This window comes from Phyllobates terribilis, unplaced genomic scaffold (genome assembly GCF_046119375.1).
Source record: "Phyllobates terribilis strain yellow unplaced genomic scaffold, ASM4611937v1 Scaffold_1598__1_contigs__length_248474, whole genome shotgun sequence".
Classification (NCBI taxonomy): Eukaryota; Metazoa; Chordata; class Amphibia; order Anura; family Dendrobatidae; genus Phyllobates; species Phyllobates terribilis.
This window is the reverse complement of record NW_027364358.1, coordinates 26,837-43,600: the sequence shown is the minus strand read 5'-3', so window position 1 is coordinate 43,600 and position 16,764 is coordinate 26,837. Positions and strand designations below refer to the sequence as shown.

The 16,764-nt window shown below is 45.2% G+C and overlaps 13 non-coding genes across 13 annotated transcripts; all 13 read right to left on the bottom strand.

The window, feature by feature from the left end:
* Window positions 1-212: 212 nt before the first annotated feature.
* On the bottom strand, window positions 213-403 carry LOC141244650 (U2 spliceosomal RNA). The gene has a single exon (XR_012308563.1). It is a non-coding gene; the product is annotated as a U2 spliceosomal RNA (small nuclear RNA).
* A 1,118-nt stretch (window positions 404-1,521) lies between these two features.
* LOC141244649 (U2 spliceosomal RNA) lies at window positions 1,522-1,712 on the bottom strand. Its single transcript, XR_012308562.1, has one exon. It is a non-coding gene; the product is annotated as a U2 spliceosomal RNA (small nuclear RNA).
* A 1,118-nt stretch (window positions 1,713-2,830) lies between these two features.
* LOC141244648 (U2 spliceosomal RNA) lies at window positions 2,831-3,021 on the bottom strand. Its single transcript, XR_012308561.1, has one exon. It is a non-coding gene; the product is annotated as a U2 spliceosomal RNA (small nuclear RNA).
* Window positions 3,022-4,139: 1,118 nt separating this feature from the next.
* Window positions 4,140-4,330, bottom strand: LOC141244647 (U2 spliceosomal RNA). The gene has a single exon (XR_012308560.1). It is a non-coding gene; the product is annotated as a U2 spliceosomal RNA (small nuclear RNA).
* Window positions 4,331-5,448: 1,118 nt separating this feature from the next.
* Window positions 5,449-5,639, bottom strand: LOC141244646 (U2 spliceosomal RNA). The gene has a single exon (XR_012308559.1). It is a non-coding gene; the product is annotated as a U2 spliceosomal RNA (small nuclear RNA).
* A 1,118-nt stretch (window positions 5,640-6,757) lies between these two features.
* On the bottom strand, window positions 6,758-6,948 carry LOC141244645 (U2 spliceosomal RNA). The gene has a single exon (XR_012308558.1). It is a non-coding gene; the product is annotated as a U2 spliceosomal RNA (small nuclear RNA).
* Window positions 6,949-8,066: 1,118 nt separating this feature from the next.
* LOC141244644 (U2 spliceosomal RNA) lies at window positions 8,067-8,257 on the bottom strand. Its single transcript, XR_012308557.1, has one exon. It is a non-coding gene; the product is annotated as a U2 spliceosomal RNA (small nuclear RNA).
* A 1,118-nt stretch (window positions 8,258-9,375) lies between these two features.
* On the bottom strand, window positions 9,376-9,566 carry LOC141244642 (U2 spliceosomal RNA). Its single transcript, XR_012308555.1, has one exon. It is a non-coding gene; the product is annotated as a U2 spliceosomal RNA (small nuclear RNA).
* Window positions 9,567-10,684: 1,118 nt separating this feature from the next.
* On the bottom strand, window positions 10,685-10,875 carry LOC141244641 (U2 spliceosomal RNA). The gene has a single exon (XR_012308554.1). It is a non-coding gene; the product is annotated as a U2 spliceosomal RNA (small nuclear RNA).
* Window positions 10,876-11,993: 1,118 nt separating this feature from the next.
* LOC141244640 (U2 spliceosomal RNA) lies at window positions 11,994-12,184 on the bottom strand. The gene has a single exon (XR_012308553.1). It is a non-coding gene; the product is annotated as a U2 spliceosomal RNA (small nuclear RNA).
* Window positions 12,185-13,302: 1,118 nt separating this feature from the next.
* Window positions 13,303-13,493, bottom strand: LOC141244639 (U2 spliceosomal RNA). Its single transcript, XR_012308552.1, has one exon. It is a non-coding gene; the product is annotated as a U2 spliceosomal RNA (small nuclear RNA).
* A 1,118-nt stretch (window positions 13,494-14,611) lies between these two features.
* LOC141244638 (U2 spliceosomal RNA) lies at window positions 14,612-14,802 on the bottom strand. The gene has a single exon (XR_012308551.1). It is a non-coding gene; the product is annotated as a U2 spliceosomal RNA (small nuclear RNA).
* Window positions 14,803-15,920: 1,118 nt separating this feature from the next.
* LOC141244637 (U2 spliceosomal RNA) lies at window positions 15,921-16,111 on the bottom strand. Its single transcript, XR_012308550.1, has one exon. It is a non-coding gene; the product is annotated as a U2 spliceosomal RNA (small nuclear RNA).
* Window positions 16,112-16,764: the final 653 nt, after the last annotated feature.

The window sequence follows — 16,764 nt, the reverse complement described above, 5'->3', positions numbered from 1 at the left end:
CATTGCATCACATTACATGGCAATGCAATGCACAGTTGCTGAAGTTGAACCAAAATGAGCTTGTAATCTGGCTTCTGCAACTTTGAACATGAAAAATCCAATGAGGAGAAGAAAAGCAGAGCCAAAGAGTCCATCCCAAAATCCGACAAACAAGCAAAATGAACAAAAAACATTGAATTCAATTCTTTCTGATTTTAGAAACTGCATTAAAGAAGGGGTGCACCGGTCCTGGAGATACTGCAATACCAGGTCAATGCGTGGAGTGGACAGAGCAAGCTCTTTTTCCATCTCCCTGTTCTAAAAATCCATTTAATATATGGTCCCCAGATAGGGGACGTATCAGATATTAAACTGATAAGAACAGATACTACACTTGATCTTAGCCAAAAGGCCGAGAAGCGATAACCAGAATTGGTTTCAAACTACGGAGCCACCCAAGGATCCTAAAAAGTCCATTTGTGGAGATGAGCTCCTGGACTCCCGTTAAGAAGACATGTTGTCAACCTCTAGATCCCTTACATGCCTGCACTTTTCGGCTTGCTGCTGCTGCAATCCACGCGTTTTAGATCTGCATAACTCCACCTCTTTAAACACAGCACCTTCACCCCCTGCTGTTCCCACCCGCCTCAACACCGTTGGAAGGGAGGAGAACCAATTAAGGCGGGGGGTGGGGTGGAACGAGCAGCTGTCTACCCTTAGCAGGAGGGCTCCTGATTACATACCTCTCCTGCTGCTGCTGCTGCTGCTGGCTGTCCAGCAGCAGACTGAAGGTGGCTGCTGCTGTGCACAGGTATATAAAGGCTCAGAGCCTATTATGACACGCGCAGCCAGCGTTCCATTGCCACATTCCATCTACTGCAGGCAGGATACCTGGCTGGCTGAATGTCGCTGAGAAGCTCACAGAGACCGCCATAAGCAACAGTTTAACAGAATGCCACAGACTAATCAACCAAACTTTTTGGGTTGGGTTCTCTTTTATAGTCTGCAGGCATTAAATGAAAGAAGTCAGTGTTCCAGCAGAAGGAGACAACGTTTCAGAAAAGGCATTGTAGCAAACCAAAAAAGAAATTTTAAGCGCAGCAGTGTAACCAGCGCACATACCTGTTAGCTCGGGTGAGTTTAAAAGGCTGCTGTTGATAACAAGGGCATTTGCTAAATAGATGGTGTGTGTGCAACAATATACTGAAAGGTCAATTATATTGTGCAGCTTATCTCACCACCTGTAGTTATTTAGGTGAAAGCTCCAAAATGCTTGCCTAATATGTCTGTTTATCCAAAAGGAAGTAGAAAGGGAGAGCTAGAAAGATAGCATTGCATCACATTACATGGCAATGCAATGCACAGTTGCTGAAGTTGAACCAAAATGAGCTTGTAATCTGGCTTCTGCAACTTTGAACATGAAAAATCCAATGAGGAGAAGAAAAGCAGAGCCAAAGAGTCCATCCCAAAATCCGACAAACAAGCAAAATGAACAAAAAACATTGAATTCAATTCTTTCTGATTTTAGAAACTGCATTAAAGAAGGGGTGCACCGGTCCTGGAGATACTGCAATACCAGGTCAATGCGTGGAGTGGACAGAGCAAGCTCTTTTTCCATCTCCCTGTTCTAAAAATCCATTTAATATATGGTCCCCAGATAGGGGACGTATCAGATATTAAACTGATAAGAACAGATACTACACTTGATCTTAGCCAAAAGGCCGAGAAGCGATAACCAGAATTGGTTTCAAACTACGGAGCCACCCAAGGATCCTAAAAAGTCCATTTGTGGAGATGAGCTCCTGGACTCCCGTTAAGAAGACATGTTGTCAACCTCTAGATCCCTTACATGCCTGCACTTTTCGGCTTGCTGCTGCTGCAATCCACGCGTTTTAGATCTGCATAACTCCACCTCTTTAAACACAGCACCTTCACCCCCTGCTGTTCCCACCCGCCTCAACACCGTTGGAAGGGAGGAGAACCAATTAAGGCGGGGGGTGGGGTGGAACGAGCAGCTGTCTACCCTTAGCAGGAGGGCTCCTGATTACATACCTCTCCTGCTGCTGCTGCTGCTGCTGGCTGTCCAGCAGCAGACTGAAGGTGGCTGCTGCTGTGCACAGGTATATAAAGGCTCAGAGCCTATTATGACACGCGCAGCCAGCGTTCCATTGCCACATTCCATCTACTGCAGGCAGGATACCTGGCTGGCTGAATGTCGCTGAGAAGCTCACAGAGACCGCCATAAGCAACAGTTTAACAGAATGCCACAGACTAATCAACCAAACTTTTTGGGTTGGGTTCTCTTTTATAGTCTGCAGGCATTAAATGAAAGAAGTCAGTGTTCCAGCAGAAGGAGACAACGTTTCAGAAAAGGCATTGTAGCAAACCAAAAAAGAAATTTTAAGCGCAGCAGTGTAACCAGCGCACATACCTGTTAGCTCGGGTGAGTTTAAAAGGCTGCTGTTGATAACAAGGGCATTTGCTAAATAGATGGTGTGTGTGCAACAATATACTGAAAGGTCAATTATATTGTGCAGCTTATCTCACCACCTGTAGTTATTTAGGTGAAAGCTCCAAAATGCTTGCCTAATATGTCTGTTTATCCAAAAGGAAGTAGAAAGGGAGAGCTAGAAAGATAGCATTGCATCACATTACATGGCAATGCAATGCACAGTTGCTGAAGTTGAACCAAAATGAGCTTGTAATCTGGCTTCTGCAACTTTGAACATGAAAAATCCAATGAGGAGAAGAAAAGCAGAGCCAAAGAGTCCATCCCAAAATCCGACAAACAAGCAAAATGAACAAAAAACATTGAATTCAATTCTTTCTGATTTTAGAAACTGCATTAAAGAAGGGGTGCACCGGTCCTGGAGATACTGCAATACCAGGTCAATGCGTGGAGTGGACAGAGCAAGCTCTTTTTCCATCTCCCTGTTCTAAAAATCCATTTAATATATGGTCCCCAGATAGGGGACGTATCAGATATTAAACTGATAAGAACAGATACTACACTTGATCTTAGCCAAAAGGCCGAGAAGCGATAACCAGAATTGGTTTCAAACTACGGAGCCACCCAAGGATCCTAAAAAGTCCATTTGTGGAGATGAGCTCCTGGACTCCCGTTAAGAAGACATGTTGTCAACCTCTAGATCCCTTACATGCCTGCACTTTTCGGCTTGCTGCTGCTGCAATCCACGCGTTTTAGATCTGCATAACTCCACCTCTTTAAACACAGCACCTTCACCCCCTGCTGTTCCCACCCGCCTCAACACCGTTGGAAGGGAGGAGAACCAATTAAGGCGGGGGGTGGGGTGGAACGAGCAGCTGTCTACCCTTAGCAGGAGGGCTCCTGATTACATACCTCTCCTGCTGCTGCTGCTGCTGCTGGCTGTCCAGCAGCAGACTGAAGGTGGCTGCTGCTGTGCACAGGTATATAAAGGCTCAGAGCCTATTATGACACGCGCAGCCAGCGTTCCATTGCCACATTCCATCTACTGCAGGCAGGATACCTGGCTGGCTGAATGTCGCTGAGAAGCTCACAGAGACCGCCATAAGCAACAGTTTAACAGAATGCCACAGACTAATCAACCAAACTTTTTGGGTTGGGTTCTCTTTTATAGTCTGCAGGCATTAAATGAAAGAAGTCAGTGTTCCAGCAGAAGGAGACAACGTTTCAGAAAAGGCATTGTAGCAAACCAAAAAAGAAATTTTAAGCGCAGCAGTGTAACCAGCGCACATACCTGTTAGCTCGGGTGAGTTTAAAAGGCTGCTGTTGATAACAAGGGCATTTGCTAAATAGATGGTGTGTGTGCAACAATATACTGAAAGGTCAATTATATTGTGCAGCTTATCTCACCACCTGTAGTTATTTAGGTGAAAGCTCCAAAATGCTTGCCTAATATGTCTGTTTATCCAAAAGGAAGTAGAAAGGGAGAGCTAGAAAGATAGCATTGCATCACATTACATGGCAATGCAATGCACAGTTGCTGAAGTTGAACCAAAATGAGCTTGTAATCTGGCTTCTGCAACTTTGAACATGAAAAATCCAATGAGGAGAAGAAAAGCAGAGCCAAAGAGTCCATCCCAAAATCCGACAAACAAGCAAAATGAACAAAAAACATTGAATTCAATTCTTTCTGATTTTAGAAACTGCATTAAAGAAGGGGTGCACCGGTCCTGGAGATACTGCAATACCAGGTCAATGCGTGGAGTGGACAGAGCAAGCTCTTTTTCCATCTCCCTGTTCTAAAAATCCATTTAATATATGGTCCCCAGATAGGGGACGTATCAGATATTAAACTGATAAGAACAGATACTACACTTGATCTTAGCCAAAAGGCCGAGAAGCGATAACCAGAATTGGTTTCAAACTACGGAGCCACCCAAGGATCCTAAAAAGTCCATTTGTGGAGATGAGCTCCTGGACTCCCGTTAAGAAGACATGTTGTCAACCTCTAGATCCCTTACATGCCTGCACTTTTCGGCTTGCTGCTGCTGCAATCCACGCGTTTTAGATCTGCATAACTCCACCTCTTTAAACACAGCACCTTCACCCCCTGCTGTTCCCACCCGCCTCAACACCGTTGGAAGGGAGGAGAACCAATTAAGGCGGGGGGTGGGGTGGAACGAGCAGCTGTCTACCCTTAGCAGGAGGGCTCCTGATTACATACCTCTCCTGCTGCTGCTGCTGCTGCTGGCTGTCCAGCAGCAGACTGAAGGTGGCTGCTGCTGTGCACAGGTATATAAAGGCTCAGAGCCTATTATGACACGCGCAGCCAGCGTTCCATTGCCACATTCCATCTACTGCAGGCAGGATACCTGGCTGGCTGAATGTCGCTGAGAAGCTCACAGAGACCGCCATAAGCAACAGTTTAACAGAATGCCACAGACTAATCAACCAAACTTTTTGGGTTGGGTTCTCTTTTATAGTCTGCAGGCATTAAATGAAAGAAGTCAGTGTTCCAGCAGAAGGAGACAACGTTTCAGAAAAGGCATTGTAGCAAACCAAAAAAGAAATTTTAAGCGCAGCAGTGTAACCAGCGCACATACCTGTTAGCTCGGGTGAGTTTAAAAGGCTGCTGTTGATAACAAGGGCATTTGCTAAATAGATGGTGTGTGTGCAACAATATACTGAAAGGTCAATTATATTGTGCAGCTTATCTCACCACCTGTAGTTATTTAGGTGAAAGCTCCAAAATGCTTGCCTAATATGTCTGTTTATCCAAAAGGAAGTAGAAAGGGAGAGCTAGAAAGATAGCATTGCATCACATTACATGGCAATGCAATGCACAGTTGCTGAAGTTGAACCAAAATGAGCTTGTAATCTGGCTTCTGCAACTTTGAACATGAAAAATCCAATGAGGAGAAGAAAAGCAGAGCCAAAGAGTCCATCCCAAAATCCGACAAACAAGCAAAATGAACAAAAAACATTGAATTCAATTCTTTCTGATTTTAGAAACTGCATTAAAGAAGGGGTGCACCGGTCCTGGAGATACTGCAATACCAGGTCAATGCGTGGAGTGGACAGAGCAAGCTCTTTTTCCATCTCCCTGTTCTAAAAATCCATTTAATATATGGTCCCCAGATAGGGGACGTATCAGATATTAAACTGATAAGAACAGATACTACACTTGATCTTAGCCAAAAGGCCGAGAAGCGATAACCAGAATTGGTTTCAAACTACGGAGCCACCCAAGGATCCTAAAAAGTCCATTTGTGGAGATGAGCTCCTGGACTCCCGTTAAGAAGACATGTTGTCAACCTCTAGATCCCTTACATGCCTGCACTTTTCGGCTTGCTGCTGCTGCAATCCACGCGTTTTAGATCTGCATAACTCCACCTCTTTAAACACAGCACCTTCACCCCCTGCTGTTCCCACCCGCCTCAACACCGTTGGAAGGGAGGAGAACCAATTAAGGCGGGGGGTGGGGTGGAACGAGCAGCTGTCTACCCTTAGCAGGAGGGCTCCTGATTACATACCTCTCCTGCTGCTGCTGCTGCTGCTGGCTGTCCAGCAGCAGACTGAAGGTGGCTGCTGCTGTGCACAGGTATATAAAGGCTCAGAGCCTATTATGACACGCGCAGCCAGCGTTCCATTGCCACATTCCATCTACTGCAGGCAGGATACCTGGCTGGCTGAATGTCGCTGAGAAGCTCACAGAGACCGCCATAAGCAACAGTTTAACAGAATGCCACAGACTAATCAACCAAACTTTTTGGGTTGGGTTCTCTTTTATAGTCTGCAGGCATTAAATGAAAGAAGTCAGTGTTCCAGCAGAAGGAGACAACGTTTCAGAAAAGGCATTGTAGCAAACCAAAAAAGAAATTTTAAGCGCAGCAGTGTAACCAGCGCACATACCTGTTAGCTCGGGTGAGTTTAAAAGGCTGCTGTTGATAACAAGGGCATTTGCTAAATAGATGGTGTGTGTGCAACAATATACTGAAAGGTCAATTATATTGTGCAGCTTATCTCACCACCTGTAGTTATTTAGGTGAAAGCTCCAAAATGCTTGCCTAATATGTCTGTTTATCCAAAAGGAAGTAGAAAGGGAGAGCTAGAAAGATAGCATTGCATCACATTACATGGCAATGCAATGCACAGTTGCTGAAGTTGAACCAAAATGAGCTTGTAATCTGGCTTCTGCAACTTTGAACATGAAAAATCCAATGAGGAGAAGAAAAGCAGAGCCAAAGAGTCCATCCCAAAATCCGACAAACAAGCAAAATGAACAAAAAACATTGAATTCAATTCTTTCTGATTTTAGAAACTGCATTAAAGAAGGGGTGCACCGGTCCTGGAGATACTGCAATACCAGGTCAATGCGTGGAGTGGACAGAGCAAGCTCTTTTTCCATCTCCCTGTTCTAAAAATCCATTTAATATATGGTCCCCAGATAGGGGACGTATCAGATATTAAACTGATAAGAACAGATACTACACTTGATCTTAGCCAAAAGGCCGAGAAGCGATAACCAGAATTGGTTTCAAACTACGGAGCCACCCAAGGATCCTAAAAAGTCCATTTGTGGAGATGAGCTCCTGGACTCCCGTTAAGAAGACATGTTGTCAACCTCTAGATCCCTTACATGCCTGCACTTTTCGGCTTGCTGCTGCTGCAATCCACGCGTTTTAGATCTGCATAACTCCACCTCTTTAAACACAGCACCTTCACCCCCTGCTGTTCCCACCCGCCTCAACACCGTTGGAAGGGAGGAGAACCAATTAAGGCGGGGGGTGGGGTGGAACGAGCAGCTGTCTACCCTTAGCAGGAGGGCTCCTGATTACATACCTCTCCTGCTGCTGCTGCTGCTGCTGGCTGTCCAGCAGCAGACTGAAGGTGGCTGCTGCTGTGCACAGGTATATAAAGGCTCAGAGCCTATTATGACACGCGCAGCCAGCGTTCCATTGCCACATTCCATCTACTGCAGGCAGGATACCTGGCTGGCTGAATGTCGCTGAGAAGCTCACAGAGACCGCCATAAGCAACAGTTTAACAGAATGCCACAGACTAATCAACCAAACTTTTTGGGTTGGGTTCTCTTTTATAGTCTGCAGGCATTAAATGAAAGAAGTCAGTGTTCCAGCAGAAGGAGACAACGTTTCAGAAAAGGCATTGTAGCAAACCAAAAAAGAAATTTTAAGCGCAGCAGTGTAACCAGCGCACATACCTGTTAGCTCGGGTGAGTTTAAAAGGCTGCTGTTGATAACAAGGGCATTTGCTAAATAGATGGTGTGTGTGCAACAATATACTGAAAGGTCAATTATATTGTGCAGCTTATCTCCCCACCTGTAGTTATTTAGGTGAAAGCTCCAAAATGCTTGCCTAATATGTCTGTTTATCCAAAAGGAAGTAGAAAGGGAGAGCTAGAAAGATAGCATTGCATCACATTACATGGCAATGCAATGCACAGTTGCTGAAGTTGAACCAAAATGAGCTTGTAATCTGGCTTCTGCAACTTTGAACATGAAAAATCCAATGAGGAGAAGAAAAGCAGAGCCAAAGAGTCCATCCCAAAATCCGACAAACAAGCAAAATGAACAAAAAACATTGAATTCAATTCTTTCTGATTTTAGAAACTGCATTAAAGAAGGGGTGCACCGGTCCTGGAGATACTGCAATACCAGGTCAATGCGTGGAGTGGACAGAGCAAGCTCTTTTTCCATCTCCCTGTTCTAAAAATCCATTTAATATATGGTCCCCAGATAGGGGACGTATCAGATATTAAACTGATAAGAACAGATACTACACTTGATCTTAGCCAAAAGGCCGAGAAGCGATAACCAGAATTGGTTTCAAACTACGGAGCCACCCAAGGATCCTAAAAAGTCCATTTGTGGAGATGAGCTCCTGGACTCCCGTTAAGAAGACATGTTGTCAACCTCTAGATCCCTTACATGCCTGCACTTTTCGGCTTGCTGCTGCTGCAATCCACGCGTTTTAGATCTGCATAACTCCACCTCTTTAAACACAGCACCTTCACCCCCTGCTGTTCCCACCCGCCTCAACACCGTTGGAAGGGAGGAGAACCAATTAAGGCGGGGGGTGGGGTGGAACGAGCAGCTGTCTACCCTTAGCAGGAGGGCTCCTGATTACATACCTCTCCTGCTGCTGCTGCTGCTGCTGGCTGTCCAGCAGCAGACTGAAGGTGGCTGCTGCTGTGCACAGGTATATAAAGGCTCAGAGCCTATTATGACACGCGCAGCCAGCGTTCCATTGCCACATTCCATCTACTGCAGGCAGGATACCTGGCTGGCTGAATGTCGCTGAGAAGCTCACAGAGACCGCCATAAGCAACAGTTTAACAGAATGCCACAGACTAATCAACCAAACTTTTTGGGTTGGGTTCTCTTTTATAGTCTGCAGGCATTAAATGAAAGAAGTCAGTGTTCCAGCAGAAGGAGACAACGTTTCAGAAAAGGCATTGTAGCAAACCAAAAAAGAAATTTTAAGCGCAGCAGTGTAACCAGCGCACATACCTGTTAGCTCGGGTGAGTTTAAAAGGCTGCTGTTGATAACAAGGGCATTTGCTAAATAGATGGTGTGTGTGCAACAATATACTGAAAGGTCAATTATATTGTGCAGCTTATCTCACCACCTGTAGTTATTTAGGTGAAAGCTCCAAAATGCTTGCCTAATATGTCTGTTTATCCAAAAGGAAGTAGAAAGGGAGAGCTAGAAAGATAGCATTGCATCACATTACATGGCAATGCAATGCACAGTTGCTGAAGTTGAACCAAAATGAGCTTGTAATCTGGCTTCTGCAACTTTGAACATGAAAAATCCAATGAGGAGAAGAAAAGCAGAGCCAAAGAGTCCATCCCAAAATCCGACAAACAAGCAAAATGAACAAAAAACATTGAATTCAATTCTTTCTGATTTTAGAAACTGCATTAAAGAAGGGGTGCACCGGTCCTGGAGATACTGCAATACCAGGTCAATGCGTGGAGTGGACAGAGCAAGCTCTTTTTCCATCTCCCTGTTCTAAAAATCCATTTAATATATGGTCCCCAGATAGGGGACGTATCAGATATTAAACTGATAAGAACAGATACTACACTTGATCTTAGCCAAAAGGCCGAGAAGCGATAACCAGAATTGGTTTCAAACTACGGAGCCACCCAAGGATCCTAAAAAGTCCATTTGTGGAGATGAGCTCCTGGACTCCCGTTAAGAAGACATGTTGTCAACCTCTAGATCCCTTACATGCCTGCACTTTTCGGCTTGCTGCTGCTGCAATCCACGCGTTTTAGATCTGCATAACTCCACCTCTTTAAACACAGCACCTTCACCCCCTGCTGTTCCCACCCGCCTCAACACCGTTGGAAGGGAGGAGAACCAATTAAGGCGGGGGGTGGGGTGGAACGAGCAGCTGTCTACCCTTAGCAGGAGGGCTCCTGATTACATACCTCTCCTGCTGCTGCTGCTGCTGCTGGCTGTCCAGCAGCAGACTGAAGGTGGCTGCTGCTGTGCACAGGTATATAAAGGCTCAGAGCCTATTATGACACGCGCAGCCAGCGTTCCATTGCCACATTCCATCTACTGCAGGCAGGATACCTGGCTGGCTGAATGTCGCTGAGAAGCTCACAGAGACCGCCATAAGCAACAGTTTAACAGAATGCCACAGACTAATCAACCAAACTTTTTGGGTTGGGTTCTCTTTTATAGTCTGCAGGCATTAAATGAAAGAAGTCAGTGTTCCAGCAGAAGGAGACAACGTTTCAGAAAAGGCATTGTAGCAAACCAAAAAAGAAATTTTAAGCGCAGCAGTGTAACCAGCGCACATACCTGTTAGCTCGGGTGAGTTTAAAAGGCTGCTGTTGATAACAAGGGCATTTGCTAAATAGATGGTGTGTGTGCAACAATATACTGAAAGGTCAATTATATTGTGCAGCTTATCTCACCACCTGTAGTTATTTAGGTGAAAGCTCCAAAATGCTTGCCTAATATGTCTGTTTATCCAAAAGGAAGTAGAAAGGGAGAGCTAGAAAGATAGCATTGCATCACATTACATGGCAATGCAATGCACAGTTGCTGAAGTTGAACCAAAATGAGCTTGTAATCTGGCTTCTGCAACTTTGAACATGAAAAATCCAATGAGGAGAAGAAAAGCAGAGCCAAAGAGTCCATCCCAAAATCCGACAAACAAGCAAAATGAACAAAAAACATTGAATTCAATTCTTTCTGATTTTAGAAACTGCATTAAAGAAGGGGTGCACCGGTCCTGGAGATACTGCAATACCAGGTCAATGCGTGGAGTGGACAGAGCAAGCTCTTTTTCCATCTCCCTGTTCTAAAAATCCATTTAATATATGGTCCCCAGATAGGGGACGTATCAGATATTAAACTGATAAGAACAGATACTACACTTGATCTTAGCCAAAAGGCCGAGAAGCGATAACCAGAATTGGTTTCAAACTACGGAGCCACCCAAGGATCCTAAAAAGTCCATTTGTGGAGATGAGCTCCTGGACTCCCGTTAAGAAGACATGTTGTCAACCTCTAGATCCCTTACATGCCTGCACTTTTCGGCTTGCTGCTGCTGCAATCCACGCGTTTTAGATCTGCATAACTCCACCTCTTTAAACACAGCACCTTCACCCCCTGCTGTTCCCACCCGCCTCAACACCGTTGGAAGGGAGGAGAACCAATTAAGGCGGGGGGTGGGGTGGAACGAGCAGCTGTCTACCCTTAGCAGGAGGGCTCCTGATTACATACCTCTCCTGCTGCTGCTGCTGCTGCTGGCTGTCCAGCAGCAGACTGAAGGTGGCTGCTGCTGTGCACAGGTATATAAAGGCTCAGAGCCTATTATGACACGCGCAGCCAGCGTTCCATTGCCACATTCCATCTACTGCAGGCAGGATACCTGGCTGGCTGAATGTCGCTGAGAAGCTCACAGAGACCGCCATAAGCAACAGTTTAACAGAATGCCACAGACTAATCAACCAAACTTTTTGGGTTGGGTTCTCTTTTATAGTCTGCAGGCATTAAATGAAAGAAGTCAGTGTTCCAGCAGAAGGAGACAACGTTTCAGAAAAGGCATTGTAGCAAACCAAAAAAGAAATTTTAAGCGCAGCAGTGTAACCAGCGCACATACCTGTTAGCTCGGGTGAGTTTAAAAGGCTGCTGTTGATAACAAGGGCATTTGCTAAATAGATGGTGTGTGTGCAACAATATACTGAAAGGTCAATTATATTGTGCAGCTTATCTCACCACCTGTAGTTATTTAGGTGAAAGCTCCAAAATGCTTGCCTAATATGTCTGTTTATCCAAAAGGAAGTAGAAAGGGAGAGCTAGAAAGATAGCATTGCATCACATTACATGGCAATGCAATGCACAGTTGCTGAAGTTGAACCAAAATGAGCTTGTAATCTGGCTTCTGCAACTTTGAACATGAAAAATCCAATGAGGAGAAGAAAAGCAGAGCCAAAGAGTCCATCCCAAAATCCGACAAACAAGCAAAATGAACAAAAAACATTGAATTCAATTCTTTCTGATTTTAGAAACTGCATTAAAGAAGGGGTGCACCGGTCCTGGAGATACTGCAATACCAGGTCAATGCGTGGAGTGGACAGAGCAAGCTCTTTTTCCATCTCCCTGTTCTAAAAATCCATTTAATATATGGTCCCCAGATAGGGGACGTATCAGATATTAAACTGATAAGAACAGATACTACACTTGATCTTAGCCAAAAGGCCGAGAAGCGATAACCAGAATTGGTTTCAAACTACGGAGCCACCCAAGGATCCTAAAAAGTCCATTTGTGGAGATGAGCTCCTGGACTCCCGTTAAGAAGACATGTTGTCAACCTCTAGATCCCTTACATGCCTGCACTTTTCGGCTTGCTGCTGCTGCAATCCACGCGTTTTAGATCTGCATAACTCCACCTCTTTAAACACAGCACCTTCACCCCCTGCTGTTCCCACCCGCCTCAACACCGTTGGAAGGGAGGAGAACCAATTAAGGCGGGGGGTGGGGTGGAACGAGCAGCTGTCTACCCTTAGCAGGAGGGCTCCTGATTACATACCTCTCCTGCTGCTGCTGCTGCTGCTGGCTGTCCAGCAGCAGACTGAAGGTGGCTGCTGCTGTGCACAGGTATATAAAGGCTCAGAGCCTATTATGACACGCGCAGCCAGCGTTCCATTGCCACATTCCATCTACTGCAGGCAGGATACCTGGCTGGCTGAATGTCGCTGAGAAGCTCACAGAGACCGCCATAAGCAACAGTTTAACAGAATGCCACAGACTAATCAACCAAACTTTTTGGGTTGGGTTCTCTTTTATAGTCTGCAGGCATTAAATGAAAGAAGTCAGTGTTCCAGCAGAAGGAGACAACGTTTCAGAAAAGGCATTGTAGCAAACCAAAAAAGAAATTTTAAGCGCAGCAGTGTAACCAGCGCACATACCTGTTAGCTCGGGTGAGTTTAAAAGGCTGCTGTTGATAACAAGGGCATTTGCTAAATAGATGGTGTGTGTGCAACAATATACTGAAAGGTCAATTATATTGTGCAGCTTATCTCACCACCTGTAGTTATTTAGGTGAAAGCTCCAAAATGCTTGCCTAATATGTCTGTTTATCCAAAAGGAAGTAGAAAGGGAGAGCTAGAAAGATAGCATTGCATCACATTACATGGCAATGCAATGCACAGTTGCTGAAGTTGAACCAAAATGAGCTTGTAATCTGGCTTCTGCAACTTTGAACATGAAAAATCCAATGAGGAGAAGAAAAGCAGAGCCAAAGAGTCCATCCCAAAATCCGACAAACAAGCAAAATGAACAAAAAACATTGAATTCAATTCTTTCTGATTTTAGAAACTGCATTAAAGAAGGGGTGCACCGGTCCTGGAGATACTGCAATACCAGGTCAATGCGTGGAGTGGACAGAGCAAGCTCTTTTTCCATCTCCCTGTTCTAAAAATCCATTTAATATATGGTCCCCAGATAGGGGACGTATCAGATATTAAACTGATAAGAACAGATACTACACTTGATCTTAGCCAAAAGGCCGAGAAGCGATAACCAGAATTGGTTTCAAACTACGGAGCCACCCAAGGATCCTAAAAAGTCCATTTGTGGAGATGAGCTCCTGGACTCCCGTTAAGAAGACATGTTGTCAACCTCTAGATCCCTTACATGCCTGCACTTTTCGGCTTGCTGCTGCTGCAATCCACGCGTTTTAGATCTGCATAACTCCACCTCTTTAAACACAGCACCTTCACCCCCTGCTGTTCCCACCCGCCTCAACACCGTTGGAAGGGAGGAGAACCAATTAAGGCGGGGGGTGGGGTGGAACGAGCAGCTGTCTACCCTTAGCAGGAGGGCTCCTGATTACATACCTCTCCTGCTGCTGCTGCTGCTGCTGGCTGTCCAGCAGCAGACTGAAGGTGGCTGCTGCTGTGCACAGGTATATAAAGGCTCAGAGCCTATTATGACACGCGCAGCCAGCGTTCCATTGCCACATTCCATCTACTGCAGGCAGGATACCTGGCTGGCTGAATGTCGCTGAGAAGCTCACAGAGACCGCCATAAGCAACAGTTTAACAGAATGCCACAGACTAATCAACCAAACTTTTTGGGTTGGGTTCTCTTTTATAGTCTGCAGGCATTAAATGAAAGAAGTCAGTGTTCCAGCAGAAGGAGACAACGTTTCAGAAAAGGCATTGTAGCAAACCAAAAAAGAAATTTTAAGCGCAGCAGTGTAACCAGCGCACATACCTGTTAGCTCGGGTGAGTTTAAAAGGCTGCTGTTGATAACAAGGGCATTTGCTAAATAGATGGTGTGTGTGCAACAATATACTGAAAGGTCAATTATATTGTGCAGCTTATCTCACCACCTGTAGTTATTTAGGTGAAAGCTCCAAAATGCTTGCCTAATATGTCTGTTTATCCAAAAGGAAGTAGAAAGGGAGAGCTAGAAAGATAGCATTGCATCACATTACATGGCAATGCAATGCACAGTTGCTGAAGTTGAACCAAAATGAGCTTGTAATCTGGCTTCTGCAACTTTGAACATGAAAAATCCAATGAGGAGAAGAAAAGCAGAGCCAAAGAGTCCATCCCAAAATCCAACAAACAAGCAAAATGAACAAAAAACATTGAATTCAATTCTTTCTGATTTTAGAAACTGCATTAAAGAAGGGGTGCACCGGTCCTGGAGATACTGCAATACCAGGTCAATGCGTGGAGTGGACAGAGCAAGCTCTTTTTCCATCTCCCTGTTCTAAAAATCCATTTAATATATGGTCCCCAGATAGGGGACGTATCAGATATTAAACTGATAAGAACAGATACTACACTTGATCTTAGCCAAAAGGCCGAGAAGCGATAACCAGAATTGGTTTCAAACTACGGAGCCACCCAAGGATCCTAAAAAGTCCATTTGTGGAGATGAGCTCCTGGACTCCCGTTAAGAAGACATGTTGTCAACCTCTAGATCCCTTACATGCCTGCACTTTTCGGCTTGCTGCTGCTGCAATCCACGCGTTTTAGATCTGCATAACTCCACCTCTTTAAACACAGCACCTTCACCCCCTGCTGTTCCCACCCGCCTCAACACCGTTGGAAGGGAGGAGAACCAATTAAGGCGGGGGGTGGGGTGGAACGAGCAGCTGTCTACCCTTAGCAGGAGGGCTCCTGATTACATACCTCTCCTGCTGCTGCTGCTGCTGCTGGCTGTCCAGCAGCAGACTGAAGGTGGCTGCTGCTGTGCACAGGTATATAAAGGCTCAGAGCCTATTATGACACGCGCAGCCAGCGTTCCATTGCCACATTCCATCTACTGCAGGCAGGATACCTGGCTGGCTGAATGTCGCTGAGAAGCTCACAGAGACCGCCATAAGCAACAGTTTAACAGAATGCCACAGACTAATCAACCAAACTTTTTGGGTTGGGTTCTCTTTTATAGTCTGCAGGCATTAAATGAAAGAAGTCAGTGTTCCAGCAGAAGGAGACAACGTTTCAGAAAAGGCATTGTAGCAAACCAAAAAAGAAATTTTAAGCGCAGCAGTGTAACCAGCGCACATACCTGTTAGCTCGGGTGAGTTTAAAAGGCTGCTGTTGATAACAAGGGCATTTGCTAAATAGATGGTGTGTGTGCAACAATATACTGAAAGGTCAATTATATTGTGCAGCTTATCTCACCACCTGTAGTTATTTAGGTGAAAGCTCCAAAATGCTTGCCTAATATGTCTGTTTATCCAAAAGGAAGTAGAAAGGGAGAGCTAGAAAGATAGCATTGCATCACATTACATGGCAATGCAATGCACAGTTGCTGAAGTTGAACCAAAATGAGCTTGTAATCTGGCTTCTGCAACTTTGAACATGAAAAATCCAATGAGGAGAAGAAAAGCAGAGCCAAAGAGTCCATCCCAAAATCCGACAAACAAGCAAAATGAACAAAAAACATTGAATTCAATTCTTTCTGATTTTAGAAACTGCATTAAAGAAGGGGTGCACCGGTCCTGGAGATACTGCAATACCAGGTCAATGCGTGGAGTGGACAGAGCAAGCTCTTTTTCCATCTCCCTGTTCTAAAAATCCATTTAATATATGGTCCCCAGATAGGGGACGTATCAGATATTAAACTGATAAGAACAGATACTACACTTGATCTTAGCCAAAAGGCCGAGAAGCGATAACCAGAATTGGTTTCAAACTACGGAGCCACCCAAGGATCCTAAAAAGTCCATTTGTGGAGATGAGCTCCTGGACTCCCGTTAAGAAGACATGTTGTCAACCTCTAGATCCCTTACATGCCTGCACTTTTCGGCTTGCTGCTGCTGCAATCCACGCGTTTTAGATCTGCATAACTCCACCTCTTTAAACACAGCACCTTCACCCCCTGCTGTTCCCACCCGCCTCAACACCGTTGGAAGGGAGGAGAACCAATTAAGGCGGGGGGTGGGGTGGAACGAGCAGCTGTCTACCCTTAGCAGGAGGGCTCCTGATTACATACCTCTCCTGCTGCTGCTGCTGCTGCTGGCTGTCCAGCAGCAGACTGAAGGTGGCTGCTGCTGTGCACAGGTATATAAAGGCTCAGAGCCTATTATGACACGCGCAGCCAGCGTTCCATTGCCACATTCCATCTACTGCAGGCAGGATACCTGGCTGGCTGAATGTCGCTGAGAAGCTCACAGAGACCGCCATAAGCAACAGTTTAACAGAATGCCACAGACTAATCAACCAAACTTTTTGGGTTGGGTTCTCTTTTATAGTCTGCAGGCATTAAATGAAAGAAGTCAGTGTTCCAGCAGAAGGAGACAACGTTTCAGAAAAGGCATTGTAGCAAA